Raw genomic sequence first — 7361 nt, forward strand, 5'->3', positions numbered from 1 at the left:
CCCTGTGGCCTTCAAAGTCAAAATAGTCATGGGCAGATTTGAGGGCAACACCCTCTCAGTTACTTTCCTCACTCTCATTGCCCTGATCAGTGGGAGGTTTCCCTATCCAAGGGCATCATACCTCAGATAGATAGATGACAACCCTGCCTATCATATCTCCAGAGTGCAGCAACCTTAGAGTCCATTTGAGGACACAGCCTCCATGAGTTCTGATTTCAGGGCTCCTATCCAGAAGGCATGAGTTCCTCTACATTGCTGGCACTTCCTCAAGTGCTGAGGTCTCTGCCCATCAACTCCATAACCTTTAGCCATAGCTGTTTCAGGTGAGCCTGCTCTCAAAGGGCCTGGAATACATCATCCTATGCTGGTGGACTACAAGTCAGTACCAAAAACAGGGCATCTATGTCTAAATATTGTTGTGTTGGGTCCTGATCAGATTCCCCTCGTACAGTTGTGTGGAAAACTGGGTCTTTGACTACACTCCCCTAATAGTAGCAAACACAGAGGCACAGGTAAACCCTTCTTGACTAGTCAGCACAGAACATCAAGAGTTGCTCATGCAAGGTGTACATCAAAGAAGTATGTTTTGTGTTGGCCTCTGAAGTCCTGCTGTACAGACAACTCATTGAATTCCTCACACACTGAAGCTAGGTACATCACATCTGGATGCCTTTCCCTCAGAGTAAGCAACACAGAGGCCCCAGTTCTCTCTTCCAAATGAGTAGGCAATAGAGTGGGAATTACACTCTGACATATTTCAGCAGGACCTGGAACTTACACCAAGGAACATACACCAAGGCTTGACCTGTGGTTCAAAATATTGAGGTATCACTGATATGTCCCTGAATTTACCAGGGTTCTAGGTACTCTGGGACAGCATACTCTTAAGTATGTCCACCAGCATTAATCAGATATGTGCTGTACTGTGAATGCATCCTGTACCCATTTTTATATCACTCGTCATGTGGCACATTCACTAGTTTACCTTTCAGCCAATACTGTATTTCACTCTGTATTCTTGTATGATTTTCTCTTGCATGGGTGGACGAGCCACTTTTCAAACTAGTTTGCTTTCTTATTTTGTGTTTTTACTAAAGGTTCTTATTTTTATAAAGCCTTGCGTGTAGATCCATTTTATTTTGGTACTTACCTTAGCTCACAGTTGCTGTTTGGAAGCTCTCCGTTCTAATGCACATCTCCTGAGAAAACATCCTGCCCTCGAACCATGCAACCATTGTAGAGGTGAAGGAGGTAAACTAGTCATGTTTACCCATTTGACCTTTCTTAATGAAACACATCAGAGCTTAGATCTGGGAAAAATTAGGGCAGAGCTCCTCCAGTATTTCTTCAGGCCAGCATAGGCGTGTGTCACACTGATGGTGGTGGTAGGGTCTATTACTAAGCTGCTCTTGCAGTTCAGTCCACAGGAACACCCAGGAGAAAGTGAGGAGCAACATTCCTTGAGATCCATAATAATAGCTGCCGCTGAGAAAGTCACAGTGGTGAAAGGGTGATAAACAGAGAACCACCCTATGCCATCTCCTCATTTACTCGGGTCTATGCAATGAGGGGATGGAGCAGTGCCAAAGGTGTCAACATGACCTGCCCAAAGGCGTCCTCTAGCTTGCTTTAAAGAACAAAATAAATCTCTGCTATGCCATGAATGGACTCTTAATGTACAAAATGTCACCTATGTGGAAGTCAACAATTCAACATATTTCTCTGTCCCAAATAAGCATGCATAATCATATCTAAAGGGATAGTGTATAATTAGAAGATCAGACTATGTGCAGCCATGTCAACAATAGCATAATACTACTTACCTTATGGCAGACCGAATTGGGGGACATGTAAACCTGCCTCTATATCAGACAGACAAAACAGCAAGTCCAGGTGATTCCAGCAGGGCTCTTTACTTTGCAGTGGGGGAGAAAGCCAACTTCCATGACGAGATGTTGAATAATGAGCCGAATACACTGGAACACGTCAGTAGATGCCTGCATCATAACAGATTGGCAGGCTTTTCTTTCAGCCTGATTCACAAAGCCAACAACTGGAGCAAAGCTGGAGATGCCCTTGAGCAATCATGTGCATCCCATTTACATGTAAGCATTTCAAAGCATTTGCAGGCTTCTCCTGAGTTGCGCCCATTCTAGGTTTTGTGAATCGGATAATAGTATCAGTTAGCTGTGATACACACAGGCATCTGTTCATTTTCTCCATGACATGTTTGTCTGAATAAGGCCAAATGTGTGTACTTTAGGGTGCAAGTGAGTAACCTGCCTCTGGGGTAAAGACTCGCTTTTTACGGCAATGACTTACATGAGCAACACAGATGAATAGGTGTTGCTTTATTCCAACTGCAAAGCAGATTCAGGAAGAGATCCATTGTCAGGTTTACCAAAGTTTTGTTGGGAAATGTAGTTGGCTACACCATGTAGTGTCCTAGCTAATATTGCTTTCGACCTTTATGCGTGGAGGATGAAATCCCTGTGTTAGTAAGGGTGCTCGTACATCACAAAATGTGTCCTGCAGGAAAGTGTTGTTCTGGGCAGGAGAGACCGAGCCTTGGATATTCCCATGAATTTTCTATGGGTTGAACTTGGCCTGGGGTCTTTAGATGAGGTTGGAGTCCCACAGACCAATTGGGACCCTCATTACTTGATAAAGAAGTTTGACAAACCAATCAGAGGGCTTGAACCATAAAGAAGTGGGTTGAGGGTGTATAAAAGGTCCATCAACGTGCTTACGTTGTGTTTGTTATGTGGCTGTGGAGAGGTGAATACCGAACAGTTTCACAATTTGGTTATATGTTGAAGGAATTGTGGAGTACTTTTGATGAGTGTAGGAGAGAGTTAGAGGAGTTTTGAAGGAGTGGTTGTTTGTTCTTTGGGTAGTTTTCTTTGATACCTGTTTCATCCATTGGTCGAAGTGAAGAAGTAGTGGAACCATATTCCCTGCTGGCCTGTCATCGCTGCTCACAAACCCCATCGACAAGCCCTCTCTCCCACGTGCCATATAAACCCCCAAATAAATGCACCTGCCGTTTAAGGGAACGTTCAGTGCAGTGCACTGAAGTGAAAGTTTCAGCTTCTTCCTACACTTTTATTTTAAAACGAAACCATTCCGGAACTGTGTATTTTTAAAATGGAAGTATGGAAACAGTCAAACTTAATTTAAAAAAGTAGCGCAGCACCGCTCCCAACCGCTCCCGCCCACTTCAATTACTGGTTTTATCCATCTGCTTGTGCATGTGTGCGTTAGACCCCACTCATAACGTCCCTTGTTTACTCTTACACCCGTATCAAAATTTAGAAACATCAAAAAAGTGGTACTTATACCTGGTCCTTTTTTCTTTGTTCGTGTCACCCAGCAAATAGAAAATAAAACAATAGGATAATAAACCCTATTGTAACTCTCCTATTTGCTTTTGCCCCTTTGCGCCACCCATAAAAACAAATAAAAAAGCAAAAAACAGGCCTAAGACTTTTCCTTTCTTTTGTTTATTTTGAAAGCATTCTTCCTGTGCTCAGTCACCTTCCTTATCCCCACTATTTATTTGCTACCGCCTTTACCCTTTGTGTGAGCCTTACATGAATCCATTTGTTTGCGTTTGTCAAAGTGTTTTCATTGCATATTGAGACATTAGGCAACATACAGAAGCATGATTCGTGTGGATGGAGTGCTGGTCAGAGTGACAGGTGGAGAAAAGGAGCGGCCGTAATACTCCTGCATCTCAAAGTCAGAGGAGATAGTCAGTGAGAACCAAGAGCGGGGGTTAAGTGACCAATGCCTGTGGTTGAGACAACCGTGTTTGTGGTGAAGGTGACAGTGACTTAGGGGCAGACTACCAGAATTCATAGCATCGTTGTGTTAGCTGCAGAGACACTGCTGGTGTTTCTGAAGCACACAGACCCCTATTTAGACCTTCACATCAGTGGGCATTGGCAGGGAGGGGGTGGTAACGCAGCAGCAGTCGGGAGTGGTAGTCAGTTACAGAAGCGCATGGGGAGTATGTGGAGAAGTGCAGTAGAATGTGGTGATACTGCAGGAAACTGAACAGCACCAGAAGCAGGGTGAGTAGCGAGAGATAGTCCCCCAGCAGATAGTTAAGGAGGAGGAAAGTGTGGCCACTAAAACCTTGACCACTCAGGAGGTTGGGTCAATGCAAGCTTAGTCTTCCTTTCAAGTGGACAAGGATGGGTCAGAGGTCATCCCCATCCATAACATCCCAAATAATCCGTTCATGGATGTGGCGGTACCTCTGCTTGCTGTGGAGTGAGACTGTCAGTGGGAGACAATCAATGTAATACATGTACAAAAGGACAAGTCATGGGGTGACTCAAGGAAGGCAACTTGGGCACCTCCTAAATGAACAATCTCTGCCACACATGGCACAAGAATTTATGAGCATAACGCATTGTGTGCCACAGACTCCACGAGTGATGCACACTTCGTGAGCAGTGATGGCCGTGACACGGGAGTGACAGATGACACTAAAATGCATTGCAGTCTTGCAACAGGTGACCACAATTCCTTCCTGTCTCTCGACCAGCTCAAATGCCTTCCTGATCCCCAGTGCCTGGCTCAGCACAGCCTGACCCCGTGGTACCATTGATGTGCAGAGCAGCCACTTTTCTACGACTAGGAGTACGACCTCGAGATGGTGGCGTTCAAGATGTGATGCCATTTCGGCAAAGGGAGGAGAGAGGGAATGATAAAACACGCATGAACGTACTGCCTGTATTGGCAAAAATCTGTAAGAGGCAGGTGGATGATACTGCATACAGTGGGTGTTAGCTCTGACCTTATTCTGGGTTTGGTTGTGGGCAAATGAACATGCATCTCTCTGCCACTTCATTATCAGGTCCGTTTTGGGCAGGGTGGGGTGGCACAGAATCCCTTAGCTTGACTATATCTCTAAAACCCTGGGAGAGGCTAATGTAAGTGCTCTTTTTCTGCCAGGTGTATTACTATCAAAAGCAGAGGGGAATAGTTATAAATCTGTTAGGAGAGCCCTTTGTGAAGGAAAGAACACTTTTAGAGTACGGTAACAAATCTGTACAATTACATACGTTGATTAGTAGGCCTCTTGTGATCCAACCTTATCTAACCTGGGGTTCCTATAAGAAAGACCGGTGGCTAATTACGACTGCCTTCTCTTGCGAGCGAATACAGTAAGCTGGAAAGGGTTTCCGGATTCTGCCCGGGTGCCCGGTGTGTGGCCATCACTTAGAAGATTTGGCTCATGTGTTGTGTTCTGTACAGACTATACAGGGATTCCGAGAGCAACTTTGATACATGCTCTTAAGGCAGAGATGCGCCATTATAAAGCGGCTCTCACTTCCCTTTTGAGTGCTGTCTCCATTTTCACTGCTTGGGCATTGATCTCTTTTTTGAAGAGAGCGATGTATTTTAGAAAGGGGCTAATGAGGCTCCAGTGAGATTGAGGTTCTTTAATATCTTGGTGGAACACAGTTGGAAATGGTGCTAATGTATTAAATATTGAGGTAACCGAATAGTTGGAACAGTGATTTTGTATTATTTTTAATGCTATTTCACTGAAAGGGAAGAGGCTGTGTTAAGGTTCATGCTCAAGTACCACCCTACCCTTTTGTCGGTGACTGATCAAGAGCATAGAATAAAGGGAGACATGGTGGACTGGAAGGGTCCAGAATAAAATGGGGATTTTGTCAGTGACTGATCAAGAGCGTAGAATAAAGGGAGACATGGTGGACTGGAAGGGTCCAGAATAAAATGGGGATGTTCAGAAAAAAAGCTGAAGTGTGCTCTGCTGGTAGGTTGAGCCAAATAAATTTAAACAGAACCCCCAGCTTGAGAGTGCAGTACTAGGTCATAGCTCTGCTAGTAGGAGCCAAGTGTACTTAGGCAGAATCACCAGAGAGCACAATGTCACCATAAACTGGTCTGAATAAAGACAAAGCCAGAACTAGGGCATCATTGGTAAGTAGAGCCAACTAGACTGGGGTGGAACCACCAGGGATGTCGGATCTTTGGGTTGGCCTTATGCCTGGAGTTTTGACATGAATAATACCATATGTGTCTTGGTGGAATCTGAAGTTTGAAACAGAATCCCACTTTTGTACAATGTCAGTGTTTACCTGGTTCAATAAAGATTAAGCTAAGGATTGGGCAGGAAAAGTAAACTTATGGTTCACCTATGGAAAAAACGCAATGTTAACTAAAGTGTCTGGCAAAGAGACACATATAAAATGGAGGGCTAACTTAGAATCCTTTGGCATGCTCTCTCGTTCACCCCTATGAATCCTTTGGCGTTCCATCCTACCTACAAATGTATAGTGTGCCTAAGAATGCTTTTGTCATGCTCTCCCCTCATACAAAATTAACATGCACTTAAGAATGCTTTAGTGTCCTCCCTCACCACCCACAGTAAGATTTGCACCAATCCCCCCTGCCAAATCCTACACTAATTCCCCAAGTCTAGCTGGTCCCTATTATTGATTTAAAACTTCTCTAACATGACTTGCACTGCAATCCTTCACAACCGCCTAATTAGACAAATTCCCTGGCCTATCTAGACCTCTGCGGGTTTGCTCCTGTCTCTTCAAATGCTGATTACGAACTGTTCGGACTACCCATGCTCCCATACGTAGACACAAGGGGGGAGGGGGTGGTCAGTCGAGCCACCTAGCACGAACCCAGAAAAAAGCCTTAGTTTATTTCCTTCAGCTCCCTTAAATCGGAGGGGTTAGAGTTTTGCTCAAATAGGCTTACTTATGCGTCCTAATCAAAATTATTTGAAAAGAAGTCGATTCCCTGCTTACCGAAATTAGACACTTCGATTTGTTTTTTATTTCATTGGACCCAAATTGGAATGCAAGATACCAGATAATATGTAAAGGGTTTTTGTGACTGTACCCAAAAAAAAGGTGGAACTGTACTTCAAAAAGAATTTGATGTAAACGACATGCCTCATTCCCTGCCAGAGAACGCTTATCCCGCGCCCCCCCCCCCCCCGCCTCCACCGCCATGGCAGAGAAACCCCAGGAGCGCATTACCGCCATGATAAGGTGCAGTTTATACTTAAGATATGCTAATTGACAAACAAGATAAATAATGCAGCATAAAGTGGCAATTCTGGAAAGATTCAACATTAGTGAAATGTTATGCTCTCATTGACTTTAAAAAATGTTGCCCTTGCTATGGGAATTAATCAGAATTTATAATATGCTCTCAGTTGTTTGCAGCCATAACGAGCAATTTAACAGTGTAAATAAAAAGATAGAAAGATGCAATAAACTATAATGTCACACACGGAAAGCAGGCACCTTGCATAGCACTAAAAACATCACACAGCTGGGTCCGCAGAACATTCTAAA

This window comes from Ambystoma mexicanum, chromosome 5p, assembly GCF_040938575.1.
Source record: "Ambystoma mexicanum isolate Mex_15411 chromosome 5p, UKY_AmexF1_1, whole genome shotgun sequence".
NCBI classification, from domain to species: Eukaryota; Metazoa; Chordata; class Amphibia; order Caudata; family Ambystomatidae; genus Ambystoma; species Ambystoma mexicanum.